Source organism: Rhinopithecus roxellana, chromosome 18 (assembly GCF_007565055.1).
Source record: "Rhinopithecus roxellana isolate Shanxi Qingling chromosome 18, ASM756505v1, whole genome shotgun sequence".
NCBI lineage: Eukaryota > Metazoa > Chordata > Mammalia > Primates > Cercopithecidae > Rhinopithecus > Rhinopithecus roxellana.
This window is the reverse complement of record NC_044566.1, coordinates 16,306,894-16,325,133: the sequence shown is the minus strand read 5'-3', so window position 1 is coordinate 16,325,133 and position 18,240 is coordinate 16,306,894.

The following is an 18,240-nucleotide window of genomic DNA, read 5'->3' as shown; positions in this document are numbered from 1 at the left end:
CACACACACACACACACACACACACACACACACACACACACACACGGGGTAACTATGTGGCAACAGGAATTTTAACATGCCTGACTGTAATAATCACTTTACTATTTGTGTGTACATTAAAACATTGTATTGTACACTCTCAATATATAACAAAAATAAAAATAAATAAATAAACAGGCATATAAAAGAATAAGGCGAGGAAGAGTGGGGGAATGAGATAAATAGACAATAGCTGCATCAGAGAGATGCTACACTGCTAGCTTTGAAACGGGAGGAATTAGGCATGAAGCCAATGAATGCAAACAGCCTCCAGAACCTGGAAAATGTAATAAATTAGAGTCTCCCCTGGAGCCATCAGAAAGGCATGCAACCCTGCTGGCAACCTTGATTTTACCTCAAGAGACCAGTGTTGGATTTCTGACCTATAAAACCATAGGTACTAAATTTGTGTTTTTGAACCATTAAAAAAAAAGAAAGATAAGAAAGATAAAGAGTAATCCAAAATACTGTACAAAACTGAACAGGAGTGATGGTATATTTATAAAACAAATAGTTCAAAAATATAGCATGAGTAGAAAAGTCATGTAAGAACAACTGCAATAGAAAATTTTGAGGAAACAGGTCAATTGTGTGTTATTTTGAATTGTTTATGTAAGTTTCATGTAAATATTTTCTTCATATTATTTATCATTAGAGATAGAAAACTAGACTGAAGTAATTATTTCTTGCTTAACCAATATAATAAACATCTTCCTCATATTTAAGTGGAAACCATTATAATAGACTTTCAGATTAAACTTGCATTTGTAATATATCAACCTCAAGACAACTTTAAAAATGATTTTATTTATATCAGATCACCAGGGAAGTCAAATAGGAAATGTTTCATTATGAGATGTGGGCCAAAAATTGAAATTTGTAATGAATTAGAATTTTTCTAAGACAATATGAAATAAACATAATATGAATGATAGTACTGTGATATAGTATAGTACTGTGATATAATATAGTTTAGAGGGTCTAGAAAATAACTATCTAGAAAAACTTTTGCTATTAGAAATACAAATAAGTACTTTAAAATATGGGAGTCTATTTTTTCCTCATATTCATAGGGATAGAACTGAACAAGGACAATTATTTTAAAGCCTTTTTAATATTCTAAAGTTATACCATAATTTTTTACAAATAATCAGTTAAAGTTATTTAATCTATATGTGCAGATTTGCTCCTCCAAATTAGACTTGTTAAATTACATAAATTTGGGCCAACTTTAAATTTAGAAATTTAATTCTCAAAGTAAATCCTGAGAAAATATGCTTTAATTATATGAGATATTGAAGTACGTACGCTCATTTGGTTAAAACCTATTTTTCTCTTTTGAGCACTATGTATATAGAATGTATGAGGATCTTTTCTTTCACTTCATCTTGTCCTTTGTGGGATTTTACTTATTTATTTTATTCTAATGTTTTTTTTTTTTAACAATTTTAAGATCAAGTTTATTTTGAATATACAATTGATTAGTCCCATTTGCTGTTAATGAACATTTGTGCTGTTTTCAGTTTCCAGCTATTTAAAATAAATAATGTACTATGAACATTCTTGCACATGTCTTTGGTGCTAATAAACATTTATTTCTGTGGAATTCTATTTAAAGCCAGTGTGATCTTTATGTTCAGATCAGCTGTGCAGGGCTGTTGAACAAAATGAATAATGAGCCCAGTGGAACCTGACTAGGTATGTCTCAGCTTGTCATGCGGAAATTAACTGAAAAATAAGAAATTTGCAATAAAATTCTATGACTTTTGGTGTTGGTCTCCATAGGTAAGAATTGACAAGCATAAAATACCTAATCCACCATACAGGATGTGAACTGAAGTTTTTTGGTTTATAGCTTTCTTTAAAAGACTTTTTATATGATTTTACACATTGTGAAATACTATATAAGTAAACAAAAGGTGAACAAATTATTTCAGCACAGTATGACAATGCCAAGACTATTTCTATACTATAATTTGCTGAAAATCCATAGTCTGCATTCACTATTGCAAGCATCTGGATGAAAATTGAAAATCTGAACCATTACCCATATTATGCCTGTATCCTATATTCCAGATGCTGTCTGTCACATATAGACAGATTAAAAAACTGCATATTTGATGAAAACTTCATTACTGACTGATTTAGAGTTGTTCTATCTTTAATACATTTGTAGACATAAATGTTATCATTTTACCATCTTTGATTCAATATTAAGTATTTTGTATCACATAATTTGATATTTTTCAATGACAATGTTATCAACTCAGAATACTGATTAAATGTGTAGCAATAAAGAATTATAGAAGGAAACAGGAAAAATTCAAACACTGATCACAAAATATTTTAACATGAACAGAGAGGAAGATGTCTGCTCATTCATAAACAAATTACTTTCAACTAGTTTTCAACACATATATATATATAAATGTTTTTATTTTTGAAATATTATGTGACTTTTAAAAGTAGGAAGAATTTAGAGACTAACACATTGTTAATAGAATAGAAAACTATTAATTTTTCAGTGTATGTTACACTTAAATAACAATCATTACAAGGTAAAATAATAATAATAATAACAACAACAAACCCAGACATGTATTGTAAAGATACGCCCCACTAGGGTAATTTGACATTAAAAATTTTCACGAGTATTCATTGTTTTAAAAGAAGTCTACCTTAGTAAATTGTGTATATGTGTGATTTAGAAACTCTGGTAGAACTATAAAATGTCATATCAATTTTATTTTTAGATAATTGCTTCCAAACCTTTATTCATATAACAGGAAATATCTGTTGTGACCTGCATTTTCAGAGTATCTGCTAAATGTATGCATTTTTTGCTTTTAACATAAATGGAGCTTCCTTTTGAAGATAGAATTGTTATAAATTGTTTTCTGAACTACATTATTCTTCTCTTTCCTTTTTGTTTTAACTTTGTCTATTTATGTAATTACTATAGCTCTACTTCTATTTATTTCAATATTTACATGTACATTTTACATATTTTATAATTTTATTACAGAAACATTTTCTGATAAAGTGCATTAGTTCTATATAAATGTGAAAACAGATTATTTCAGGCAACAAAGGTAGAGAATATAAGTGTGTAGAAAACTGCTCATAAAGGTAAGAGAAAGGCAATTTCATACTTTCAGAAATAAGTTATAAATTGTAAGTATCTGTTAAGTTCTGACCAATACCAGAGAAGGTTTAAAAGAAAACATTTAGAGCCCTAAGCAATGAAAAGTTATATTACTCTAGTAATGTCTCATGTGTAGTTGAAAATAACACAAAATATTAATATAGTTATAGGAAATACCAAAAGAATAAAAGGTGTGACTTATGATGATGAATAATCCATTGGTTTATATTTAATTATTGGTGATCTATGCGTGTGCTTAATTAGATTACTGATTAGTTTGAATTTTGTTTGAATACCATGTGGAAAAAATATTTAGCAAATGTATTATAGAATTATATTTATCAGGTTTAATTGTTTTCCTTTACTTATACTGAAATCTTCTCTTTGCCTTCCCTGGAAGTTGTGATATTCGTTTTCAATAACCAGTAGGCACAGCGAGTTAGCTAGAGCTTCATGTTCCTTAATGTCATGTAATTTTACTTTATAAATATTAATTTGGATAATCTTCATTGCAATAGAAATGAGTGCTTAGCCTAATAGCATCTACCACATGTTTAAATGGTCATTTGTAAAACACTTTCTTGCTTAACAAGCGCATTTATACTTTCATTACCTATGGATAAGTATGAAATCATAGAGAAAATACTTGTCATTATAAATATCAAAAGACTGAGAAAAGGAGTGTTTCTGTGTCATCAGAGTAAGAATCTCCATGAGTAAAAGCTTCCTGAGGCCTCCCTAGAAGGAGATGCTCCCATGCTTCCAGTACAGCTTGCAGAACTGTGAGACAATTAAACTTCATTACTTTGTAATTTACCCAGTCTCAGGTATTTCTTTATATCAGTGTAAGAAATGAACTAACACACAAAATTGGTACCAGGAGTTGGGGTATTACTATAAAGATAACTGAGAATGTGGAAGCAGCTATGGAACTGGGTAAAAGGCAGACATTGGAACAGTTTAGGGGGCTCAGAAGAAGAAAGAATGTTGAGAGAAAATGTGGAACTTCCTAGAGACTTGTTGAATGGTTTTCACCAAAATGCTGATAGTCATATGGACAGTGAAGTTCAGGCTGAAGTTGTCTCAGATGGAGATGAGGAACTTATTGAGAACTAGAGTAAAGGTCACTTTTGTTATGCTTTAGGAAAGAGCCTGGCTGTATTACGCCTCTGCACTGGGGACCTGTTGAAGTTTGAACTTGAGAGTGGATTTAGGCTGTTGGGTAAAAGAAATTTCTAAGCAGCAAAGTGTTCAATATGTGGTCTAACTGCTTCTAACAGCCTACAGTCATATGTGTGAACAATGAAATGGCATAAAACTGGAACTTACATTCAAAGGGGAAGCAGAGTGTAAAAGTATGGAAAATTTGCAACACAGCCATGTGGTAGAAAAGAAAAGCCTGTTTTATGGGGAGGATTTCAAGCAAATTTAAGAAATTTGCCAAAGTAAAAAGGAGCCAAGTGCTGATAGCCAAGACAATGGGAAAAGCCTCTAAGGCTTTTCAGAGACCTTTATGTAGCCCCTCTCATCACAGGACCAGAGGCCTAGGTGTATAGAATGGTTTTCATGGGCCAGGCCCAGGGCACCTCTGCCCTACACAGCCTCAGAACACTGGTCTCTGCATTCCAGCCATTACAGCTCTAGCAGTGGCTCAGCAGGGCCTAGGTACAGCAAAAAGCTATTGTTTCAGATAATTTGAACTGTAAGTTTTGGTAATGTCCACATGGTATTAAGCCTACACATGCACAGAGTGCAAAAGCTGAGGTTTTGGAGCCTCTGCCCGAATTTCTGAGGATATATGAAATAGTCTGAATGTCCAGGCAGAAGCCTCCTGTAGGGAGGGAGCCCTTATGGAGAACCTCTACTATGGCACTGCAGAAGGGAAATGTGGGGTTTGAGTCCCCACGTAAAGTCCCAACTAGGGCACTGCCTAGTAGAGCTGTGAGAAGAAGATCATACCATACCCCAGACCTCAGAATGGTAAATACACCTACAGCTTGTACCCATCACCTGAAAAAGCTTCAGGCACTCAAATCAGCCCTTGAGAGCAGTTGTTGGGGACTAAACCCTGCAAAACCACAGGGGTAGAGCTGCCCAAGGCCCTGGGAGCCCACCCCTTGCACCAGTATACCCTGAATGTGAGACATGAAGTCAAAGGAGATTACTGATATTTTTATATCGATATTTTGAATGTAAATTTCATACACATTTACTAAGTATAAAAATTTTTTGTGGATTTTTTAGAATTTTCTGCATAAAAGATCATGTTATCTGAAAATAGAGATAAATTTACTTCTTCCTCTCCAATGTGTTGACTTTTATTTCTATATCTTGCCTAATTTCTCTGGCTTTTTTGCAGAAATTGGCAAGGTGATCCTAAAATTTATATATGAATTCCAGGGACCCAGAGTAGCCAAGCAATCTTGAAAAAGAGAAACAAAGCTGGAATACTCATATTTGTGATTTCAATACACATTAGAAAGCTATAGTAACCAGGAAGACTATGATACCAAAATCCTTAAAGACATATAAATCAATGGAATGGAATTGAGAGTCTGGTAATAAATCCTTGTATTTATGGCCCATTGATCTTTCTTGATGATGTCAACCCAACTCACTGGGGAAATCATAGTCTTTTCAAACAAATGATGCTGGAACAATTGAAATGCAAAATAATGGAATTGGATGGCTGTTTAACACCATAACAACCATATACTAATGTTATCCCAAAATGGAACATGGACTGTATTGTAAGAGTGAAAACTTTAAAACTCTTAGAAGAAAACATAGAAATAAATCTTTATAATCTTAGGTTACAAAATGGGTTTTTTTAGATATGATATTAAAAGCACAAATGAGAAAATATAATATCAAAATAAATAAACTTTATCAAAATTAAATAGCTTGTGTTTTAATAGACACAATCCAAAAAGTGAAGGGATAACTCACAGAATGAAAGAAAATATTTGCAATAACTATTTTTAATAAGAAAATTGTTGCCAGAATATACAAAGAACTCTTGCATCTCAACAAAAAGGCAAAAATAAAAATAGTCAGGTTTTGAGTTTTCATATACTACCAGTGGAAATGTAAAATGATGCAGCCATTTTAGAAAATGTTCAGCAATTCTGTATTACTTTAAATATTTGTTACCATATGACCCCACAATCCTATTTCAATAGATCCAAGATCATTGAAAACATATGTCCACAGCAAAATAAATATTTATGGTAGCATTGTTCATAATATCCCCAAAGTGGGAAAAACTTCTCAAATATACATCAACTGGTGAACTAATAAAGAAAATTTGGTATGTCACTATAATGGAATATTATTCAAAATTAAAAGGGGTATGAGGTGCTAATACATACTAGAATCTGTATGAACTTTGAAAATGTTCTGATAAGGGAGAGCACTACACAGTAGAATACAAACTGCATAATTCTACTTATAAATTTCCAAAATAGGCTATTCTACAGTGACAGAAAATAGATTAATGGTTATCAGGCCTGGAAATGAAGAGGTTTTGAAAATGACTGCTCATGGTTACAGACTTCTTTTTGAAGTGATTAAAATTGGATGATGGTGACAACTGCAAAACTATGTAAATATAATATAAACCACTGAAATATCTATATATATTTTTTATTTTATTGGAAATATATTATATACATATTTTATTTTATTGGAAACATATTTTATTGGAAAATTATGAGTTAAATAAAAAGAGAGGAGAAGTTTACTTCTCTAAGAAAACTTTTTATCTCACTTTTCCCAGAGCTCCCACTATTCACTGTTTCTCAACATGCCCCAACACCCATTAATTGCCTTCTTTCTGGTAACACCGTATCTAAAAGGCACTCTTTTTACATTACTGAGGAACCAGTTTTCTACTATTGTAAGTGAACCTGTGACAAGAAGCAACAAGTACCAATTACTCTGTTCTCATAGTGCTAAATGCATATTTTGTTCAAATTTTGGAATGACTTGCCCTTGAAACCAACTCAGTTATGCCACATAACTGATGTTTATAGTCTATTTTGAATAGATATAGAAATTGACCTTCCAAGTGTTGAAACTTGAAAACTTCAGCCCTCCCAGATAGTGTCAAGGAATTGTAACTTATCAGATCACCACATCTGGACAATGAGACACCAGATGCCTTACCTATCATGATTTCTGAGCCAACCACCTGCTTCCTGTTGACCAACTCCTCTTCCTTACTCTCCCCTATAATTCCTGTTCTCCTGCATGTAGTTACATTTCCACTATATAAAGCCTTAATTTTAGTTGATTAGGGAGATGTACTTGAGACCGATTTCCCATCTCCTTGGCTGCAGCACCTGATTCAAGCCTTCTTCCTTGGCAATACTTGTTGTCTCAGTGATTGGCTTTCTGTGCAGTGAGCATCAGGACCTAGACTAAACCCTTGGCGTTTTAGCAACAGCTAAAATGTCAGTGTTCTCACATTGTTTTTGACCTACTGAATCTAGATGCAGGATAGAAACTATAAAAGCACTCAAGAAAAAGAAACTATTAAAGGAATTTTAAATGTAACTTGAGACACAACAGAAGAATAAATATATTAAAATAAAATATGCCATTTACAAATAAAAAATAAGGCAGGTATGCAAGAGTATACCTTAGGAAATGTGAAGTATAACTTCTGGTCATAAAGAAGAAAGTCATTGGCATCCATCATCAACTCAAAAAAAAGATAACAGATTAAGCAAAAAATATGCCTATAATGTACAATAAAAGAGATGAGACATGTGAAAGGGTTTTTAAGAATCATGAAACAAAACTTATAAAATTCTAATGTGTATCTAACAGATTTTTCCATAGAATAATTAGAAAAAAAGCCAGAAGACGCAATATTTGAAGAAATAATTTCTGATTTTTTTTCAGAAATCTTATAAATATAATCTTTCTGATTCAATCACAGAAAATATCAAACAGAAAAGTAAAAATGCTATTAACTATGCCAATGTCTCTGGACGCTCATAACAGCAGTGGCAAGGTAAAAACTTTAAATCTATCCAGAGGACAAAAAGATATTTTTAATATAAAGAAACAGCAACAATCAAAGAGAAGACTTTTCAGAAGCAATATAATGTCATCCTCAAATTTTATGAGTTAAATAATTGCCAGTGCAGTGTTCTATTCCTGGCTAAATTATCATTAAATCTAGGATAAAATCAAGACACCCAGATAAAAAGCTACTGAGAAAAATTGCTACTAGTTAGCTATTATAAATGCTGCTACTACTACCAAAGGGTTGATTTCAAGTTTTAAAAAAATTGACACAAGAAACTAAGAGTGAGATGAATTAAACAGGAAGGAAACAAAACAAATAGAATACTTGTTCCATTTATCAAATATTTGACAATTAAAAGTACATTAAATATTATCAATAGAGTGGAAAGATAATGCACAAAAGAGGAGAAAATATTTTATATAATCTATTTGATGAAAAACTAATATTTGGAATATAAAAGAACACCTACAGCAACCAACAAATTTCAAAAGTGTACAAAAATACTTCAATATCCATTTATACAAAGAAGATATACAAACAATAAAAACAACATACAAAAATATAGTCAACATCACTAGTCATTAGACAAATGCAAATCAAAACCACAATGAGGTACCACTTCACATCCATTAGGAGGCTATAGAGAGAGTGACAGAGAAAGAGAGAAATAGAGAGAGAGAGAGGAATAAATAGGAAAAAAGGAAAGAAAAAAGGGAAAATTACTAATGTTGGTAAGATTTGAAAAAAATTGAACCCTGATTCATTGCTGGCATGACTGTAAGCCAACTTCTTTGGAAGAAAATACGGCTATTCCTCAGACAGTTCAACAGTTATATGATTCAATAATTCCACTTATAATTACATACTTCTAACTATAGAAAGCAGGACCCAAACAGATACACCAAGGTTTATAGCAACATTATTGACAATAGCCAAAGGTGGAGACCACCCAACTACCCATCAATAAATGAATAAACATAATGTAGCACTTACATACAATGAAACATTATTTAGCCTTTTAATAAGAATGAAATTTTGCTATATGCTACAATATGGATGAACTTTGAAAACATTAACCTGGGCAAAATATTAAAAAAAGATATACAGAAAGCCAAATGTTGCATGATTCTACTTACATGAAATATCTAGAATAATCAAATTCTATAGGGAAGAATGCATAATAGAAAATATGAAGGTATGGGAGAATGGATGGATGAAGAGTTGTTATTTAATGAGTAAAGATTTTCGGTGGGAATTGTCTGAGTCCGTTTATTATTATGCTATAACAGAATACCTTAGAATGGTAGTACATAGACAATAGAAATTTATGTTTTACAGTTCTGGAGGCTGGGGAGTCCAAGATGAAGGTGCTGGCATTGTTGTGTAGTGAGGAACTTTGTTCTGTGTACTCACATGGCAGAACAGATGGAAGCACACAAGGGCCTAAGTAGTTCCCTGGAGCCCTTCTACAGGGTTATTAATCTCAGAGTTATGTCTTCATGATTTAATCACTTCTTAAAGACTCCACTACTTACTACTATTACATTGGGTCTTAGAAATTAGACGTGGGGGCCGGGCGCGGTGGCTCAAGCCTGTAATCCCAGCACTTTGGGAGGCCGAGACGGGCGGATCACGAGGTCAGGAGATCGAGACCATCCTGGCTAACACGGTGAAACCCCGTCTCTACTAAAAAAAATACAAAAAATTAGCCGGGCGAGGTGGCGGGCGCCTGTAGTCCCAGCTACTCGGGAGGCTGAGGCAGGAGAATGGCGTAAACCCGGGAGGCGGAGCTTGCAGTGAGCTGAGATCCGGCCACTGCACTCCAGCCTGGGTGACAGAGCGAGACTCTGTCTCAAAAAAAAAAAAAAGAAAAAAAGAAATTAGACTTGGGAATTTTTAAGAGACACATTAAAACCACAGCAGGAATGCTGAACCTTTTTTCAGAATTGGATAGTGGTAATGGTTTCACGATAATGAAATATAATTAATGCCACTGAACTATGTGCTTAAAAATAACAAAAATGTTAAATTTTATGTAATGTATTGTTAACCATAATTAAAAAGTATACTAAAAACAAAATTAGCATCTAATTCTGTGACTATAGATCAAGGTGAAAATAAATACACACACATAACATGTCAAGTAAGTGTTATCAGATTGTAGAGTTTTAACAACTTTGCACTGTCGAGTATGGGATATTAATTGATTTTAGAGTTTTTCGGATACCTGTAATAAATTATAAATATTAACTATAAAAATATGCGATATATATATATATTAACCCAGAATAGGAAAAAGGAATAATAGAAAAAATAATATTAAAGAAATAAATGCAACTACAATACTACATTAGAATGTACACTGACCAATGACAAAAATAATCAAAAAGGTTATAAAACAGTATAGACAATATAAGTAGAAATAACCCTGAATGTCTAACAAAAATGTAGTCAGTTTCATTAAGGTTAAGGAAAAAGCAAGTATTATGTTTAGTGACTGAACTGAGAGGGAACACAGATATATGTTTTCCCATTATTGTATGCTAATTAAATGTCTGACACTATTATTACTATGTTCTTTTTTTTTTTTTTTTTGAAATGGAGTCTCTGTCACCCAGGCTGCAGTGCAGTGGCACAATCTCGGCTCGTTGCAACCTCTGCCTCCCAGGTTCACGCCATTCTTCCGCCTCAGCCACCCTAGTAGCTGGGACTACAGGCACCCACCACCACCACCAGCTTAGTTTTTGTATTTTTAGTAGAGACAGGGTTTCACCATGATAGGTAGGATGGTCTCGATCTCCTGACCTCGTGATCTGCCTGCCTTGGCCTCCCAAAGTGCTGGGATTAAGGCACCCGCCACGACACCTGGCTAATTTTTTGTATTTTTAGTAGAGATCGGATTTCACTGTGTTAGCCAGGATGGTCTCAATCTCGTGACCTCATGATCCACCCGCCTCAGCCTCCCAAAGTGCTGGGATTACAGGCGTGAGCCACCACACCCGGCCTGTTATTACTATTTTTTATTCATTATTACTTTTGGTACTCATAACTTTGTAAGCTACCCTAGGATATTTTTGGCAGCTGGCAATAGGGGGAAAACTGAGTTAAACAATAAAATTAATTTTCTCAAAATCCAAGTCTAGAGATTTCAGAATTGACTTAATTCAGGCTTTCAAACTCTATTTACATGTGAGTGTATTTTATCTTTTCTCACGTGTCAAGTTGATATGGAAATCTGTGCAATTGACTTTAGCATCACATCTCCTAATAAAATGGGAGGAGTTTTCCCCTATCCCTTTTACAAGGCATGTGATGAGGGTGTGGCTCTTTTCTTTGGTGCCTCATAGCTCAAACCCCTAGGGGGTGCATGCATATCAGCAGGTCTTGGGGAGCATTTTTCGGGGGCTCTGACTGCACAGCAGCCTCTAGGGTTGAGTGCTTACAGCTCCAGAGGCCCCAGTGGGCGTGTGTTACATTGTGCCCTTTCAGCTTAGCTGCCCACAGGCAGCTTGTGTTAATTAGCTCAATTAGACCCTCTACCTTATCGCAAGGACAGAGGGCTTTCTGTATCCCAGGGTACTTGCCCTCATCCCAGGCTTCAGATCGCACCTGGGCTTGGATATTGAGTGCAAGGGTTTTTGAGTAGTGGAACTAGCTCTTGGCAGATGGATGGGGAGCCAGAAGAGGGATGGAGTGGGAAGGTGGTCTTCCCCTGGACTTGGGCTGCTCAGTGGCCAGGTTTTCCTCCAACTGCCCTCGGCCAAGTTTCCCTCAGTGTCCTTGTTGTTCTGCCATTGACAGCCTGCCGGCATCTGTCGGTGTGTTCTTCTGCCAGTGTGCTCCTCTCAATGTCCAGCCATTTGTGCTTGTGTCCACTAGGGTCTTGGTGTCTTTATAGGCACAGCATGGGGGATGTGCTGGGCCAGAGTGGTCTTGGAAAATGCAACATTTGTGCATGTCTGTCCTCTCTTAGGTCCGTGGGCACAGGCCTGAGGCTGGAGTCCTTGCCAGGTATCCTGCCCTTCTCTACTGAGCACTTCCCTGCCCACCTCCCATATCACTAATATCAAGAAGAGAAAAGAGAAATCAGCTTGGAGAACTTTCCAAGTAGAACTGGAGAGACTTTATTCTCTGTAACATCCTGCCATTTTCTTATCATGACTACTCTGTTCAAGCTGTGTAAAATGCCCCATCATCAACCAATCACTAACAAGGGAGACTGAGATTATCTTTAAACCAACAAACTCTGTATCCCTATATTCCCTTGGGAATGGGAATGAGATCAAGTTCCCCTGGTTGGCATGGCCCTTTCCTGAGGACCCAAACTTTAACTAGAAAAACAGTCCAAGTAACCTGATGTGTGTGCATTCAAAACTTCTCTCTACAAGTATGTGCTGTGATTACATTTTATAAATGAGGCTATCTTGATTAAGGTCATATGTTTTTTGATAAGACTAAGGTTTAAAAGTCAGTCTGTACATTCTAAAACCTACCTCTTTACCATGTAAATGCATGGTACTTTCTAATTACCAATCATTTCTGCAGAAGGGTTGATAAAATCTTATAGCTATTTCAGGGCTAATGTTGAGATTTTATTCTACATAATTTCTTTTTGTCCCCATTCAGCCCTGGGATTCAGGGTTCTCAGAATATCTGCCATTAACAATAAACATTTTACGTAAAACAGAAACTTAGAATTCTTACTATTAAAAGGTTTGTCCATGGCTGCTCTTCTGTAACTGTAACAAAGCTTCACCTGTGACTCTTAGTTTCTTTGTTCTGAGTACAATAACACGCTATGTTCAGTTTCCCTTAGGATTTATTTAGCCCATTCTCTCTGGCAGCGTCTTTCAAGTTTGTGATTTTTTTTATTACCTTCATCAGTAAAACAAATATTACATGTCCTAGTAATGTAGGGTAGAACACTTAAAGGCATGTGTAAGTAGAATCAGTGATCTCACAGGTCACACCAACTGGTCCTCATAAAGACTTCTTTTTACCCTCTAGACACAGACTTGCTGGACAATTATTCACCTATATTCGTCTATTCAATTTTATAAATGTTTTTTGATGGTAATCATTTTTATTATCAATACTTCCTGTTAAAGCAGCCTTTCCATCACTCAATGGAGAATTGGCTCACAGGTAGAAATCAGACAATAAATGACTACTTTCCTTTGAAGTGGCTTCTCCAAGACACTTCATCATTCATCATTGATCATTGATTTTTTTTAATTATATAAATAAGGTGATACCCTTGTTTGTCCCCCAAATCGTGGTTCTCTACATCTCTGTCCTATCTCTTAGTTTTTGGAAGTCAGACTTTTAGATGTCACAGTGACTTTGCTGCCTATTATGGGAAGTGCACCAACCTTTATTCTGTTTTGTTAAATGCCCCCTGACTTCTATATTTTGGAATCCTATTAACACCAATACTATTGAAATACGAAGTACTATCACAGGCTCTCTTGCTTTCAGCTCTTGCATACAAAAGGTAACCACTTCTGAACTTCTGAATGAAGCTGGTGACCTCTCACTGGTGCATTCCGTGACATTTTGATAAGTGTACCTTCTCACAGAAGGTCATATAGTAAACACATGAATTGTTTGAATGTACTATATCACTCTAACATATTCACTTCTCCAAGCCTACGTTCTCTTTTTCCAAACTTTTTCATGGAAGTTCTGGTCTCTGTGGTTTCAGTTGCATAACTCATGACTTTTTCCAATCTTCCCAAAGTTGGGTTTAGCACTGCCTCCCACCGTCTCGCCAGAGTTTTAAATTCTATATTACGGGAGCGTGCTCCCATATGAATAAATTTTATTGTTCAAGGTTATTGCCTGTTGTCCTTAATCCAGAATCTTTAGCATCTAGATCCCTTGGTTTGTGAAAAGTTGATGTGCTTCATAAGTCATGCACTCCTTTTGCATATGGTTACTTCCCCTTTTACCAGACCAAGCACTTTCAAAGTTGAGTTGTGTTGTGATATAATCTGTTATCCAGGAGAAATGATAAGGCGGATCCTGAGGATCTGTCTTGAAAAGTAAAGAGCTCTGCATTACCTTTAAGCATGAGAAGAGAGAGCATTTCTAAATTCTAATAGGAAGGAGTGGACCACTTCTCCAGATCCAGAGGGTTTAGTGGAGTATCAGAATTCAAGATTTCCAACTTATACTTTATAAGTTGTGTAAAAGGTACATGTTTACTATAAAGAAAGAAAGCAATGCAGAAAACTACAAATTAAAAAAAAAAGAAAAGACAGAAAAACACAGCTGGGTGAGGTGCCTCATGCCTGTAGTCCCAGTATTTTGGGAGGCCAGATGGGAGGATCGCTGGAACTCAAAAGTAGGAGGCCAGCCTGGGTAGCATAGTGGAATTTCATCTCTACAAAAAAAAAAAAAAAAGATAAAAAATTAGCCAGGCGTGGCACCCACCTGTAGTCCCAGCTACTTAGGAAGCTGAGGATGGAGCATTGTTTGAGCTTGTGAGCTGCGTCTCCGTGGTGCTCACTCAGCTGAGGCTGCTTCTGCCCTCAGGGGGCTGGACACTGAGCCTCTGGGAGTACAGAATTGGCCGCCAACGGCACGGTCATCACCTGGCCTGTCTGCAAGAGGCTGCTGATTCTGGTGCCAGGAGCCCTGCATGGGACTTCTGTGTGGCTGCATTCCCATGGTCTCCATCTTCCAGCTCCAAGCTCTCAGACAGCAGTTAGTGTACAAACAGCAGCTGTCGCAGCACCGAGTGTGGCATGTGCTCTTGAGCAGACCCAGGGACTGCGAGTGCTGCAGGGTTGCCGGGAACCACCCCCTACCCCAACCCTATGCCCTGCGAGCCTGTGGGTGGCCAGTGGCGGTCTATTCCTGACAGTGCTGTGTTAAAATCTCCAATGTTCTTCCTGTGAACTGAAGCACGCTAGAAGGCCCCGCCATGCAAATGCCAGCTTCAGCAATCTCTACGAGGCCACATTCGGCAACATGACCTCCTACCTGAAGACAAAAGAAGAGACTGCAGCAGCTCCTGGAGAAGCAGCCACAGAAGGGGAGTACCCCACCTGTGCCCAAGGAAAAGACCAAGAAAATGAGATTGGGGAAGGGGGTCTTGAGTTGCTGATCTTGGCTGCTGTTGGTACCTCTCACACTTGAAGTAGCAAAAGCAGTTTTCACTTGTTCCCTCTGCATCCTGACATCTCCTTTTAGGCCAACAAGACATTCTCCTGGGCTCTAGAACATTCCACATCACTGAGCACAGGCTCTTGCCTGGTGCCTGTGTCCCCTTCTGATTGAAGGGAAGCCATGCAGGGCACTAGTTCAACTGAAGGGACTCCAGGGCCTAGGGGAAGTGCTTGATGCATTTTATCTTCATGTTGGAGGCAATCAGGAAACCTGCCGCTGTTCATTTTCTGCTATTCCTGTAGCGCCCTTCATGCCTGGCATCTTCCTCCTCCAGGGAAGTTCTATAGGCAGGCGTTTGGCAGCAGCATGATGCACGTTTGCATATTGCTCCTGCCCTCTCACCTTCCAGGTGATGTGCTGTCCTGCTGGGCAGCAGCCATTGGCCACGGGGGCTGTTGAAACTCAAATGAAAGTAAATCTCTGGACCTCCCAGTCCGGCCAGGCTTCCTGTGCTTAGGGGCCGCACTTGGTGAGTGACTTCCGCCTGAGAACTGCAGAAACAGGTTTCTGGTGATGCAGGGAGATTTGTCGGGCAGCGCTGATGCAGAAGGTGAACTTGTTTCAGCAAGTGTGAGGACATGGGCTCTGGCTGGAAACCCAGATTTACAGGGAAATGATCGAGGATGTTGTTCATGTTTATTTCTCTGATTTGACCTTTGCACACGCTGCAGAGCAGCAGGGGTGTCTGAATTCCAATCACCTATCAATAAGGATGAGCTTTTGCAACTTTCTGGAAATCTTTAGCAGCAACATGTGAAACTAGCCTCAAAATATATCAAGCAAAACAAAATGAAAACATTTTTAAAAGTTAAAATTGTTTTTAAAGTTTTTTATATTAAAGAAATAAATATGATCGATAAAGATCAAAATTTAAAACACCGGGTAAAATTATTTTTATACAAGTATACTCTCATATGGTCTAGCCGTACCTTGGATCGAGATTGAACGCAAGAAGTACTTTTCATGAAAAATGTAACTTAGGACAAATATTAAACTCACTTAGAAACAGTAATGAAGTAATGAATTTACTGACTTTTTAAAGCATTAGTTTAAGCACAGTAAGTCTTCTTTTTAAATGTCATGTTAAAATTAGGAGAACAGATCACAAAACCTTAGAAACAGGAAAATGAACTCTCCCCCTTTAGTGGGAGAAATTGCAAGTTAAAAAAAAAAAAAAAAAAAAAAAAAAAAGGAGATATCAGAGCCAATGTGGCAATCCGTCATATTTACATCTACATTACCTGTGATTATTTTGTATCATTTCTCTGCTGGTAACTTGAATTCTATTTCATGCTAATTCTGACTGATTTATCATCAACAACGTTATTTTCCTTTATACTGAGTCTTTATATTGAGTCAAATTCTGTTTTTATCGTCTTTGAGTAATTATATTGAGTCCAGAGCTTATTAAATTCATTTCTATCTTGCAAAACATGTGAGAAATTTTCTCCTATTTCTTGAAATTTGTTGCATTGGAAGAGGCTTCAGCGAATGCTGTTTGTAAGACTGCCCATTATTTAAGAATACTCTATACTCTTTTTTTTTTTTTTTGCTCTTATCACCCAGGCTGCAGTACAGTGATCTCAGCTCACTGCAACATCCCCCTCCTGGGTTCAAATGATTATCCCACCTCAGCTTCCCAAGTAGCTGAGATTACAGGTGCCAACCACCACACTCAGCGAATTTTTGTATTTTTAGTACAGACAGGGTTTCACCATGTTGGCCAGGCTGGTCTCAAACTCCCAGCTTCAAGTGATTCACCCTCCTTGGCCTTCCAAAGTGCTGGGATTATAGGCGTGAGCCACTGCGCCCAGCCTATACTACTCTTAAATATTCTCTAATAGCTTTACTTCCATTTTCTTAGTCTGTATTCCATGCCCACAGGGATACTCTCAGACTTTGACTCCATATGCAAAGCCTATGCCATGAGATATGCATACATTCATAAAATAATGGACAAAATGTAATTATAATGAATAATACATATACCACTTGTGATGGTTAATATTAAGTGTCAACTTGACTGGACTGAAGGCTGCAAAGTATTGTTCCTGGGTATGTCTGAGGTGTTACCAAAGGAGACAAAGGAGATTAACATTTGAGTCAGTGAACTGGGAGACGCAGACCCACCCTCTATATGGGTGAACACCATCCAATCAACTGCCAGTGCAGCTAGAATAATGGAGGCAGAAGAAGGTGGGAGAAACCTACTTGCTGGGTCTTCTGGCTTCATATTTCTCCCATGCTGGATGCTTCCTGCCTCGACATTAGACTCCAAGTTCTTCAGCTTTTGGACTCTTGGACACCAGTCGTTTGCCAGGGACTCTAGGGCCTTTGACCACAGACCGAAGGCTGCACTGTCCGCTTCCTTACTTTAGAGGTTTTGGGACTCGGACTGGCTTCCTTGCTCTTCAGCTTGCAGATAGTCTATTGTGGGACTTCACATGCTGATCGTGTGAGTCAATACTCCTTAATAAATAACCCTTCATATTAGTTAGACCATCCTATTAGTTCTGTCCCCCTAAAGAACCCAGACTAATTCACTGTATTCCAAAAGCTAGCCCATATGTATACATGAATAAATTCATTTTCCTAAAAATAGCAATATATTTATAATGCCTTATTAAAACTCAAGTGTATATTTATGTTTTCTCCTTGTAATTAAATTTATCTACATGATATCAAAAAGATATTATCCTGTGAATTATGTAGAGAGAATATCTTCCTATATTTAATTTTTAACATGTATGTGTGTGTGTGTGCACATATATATATGTATGTATGTGTGTGGATGTATTGTAAAAACTCAGATGTAAGTAATATAGATAGATATTTGATTATCATT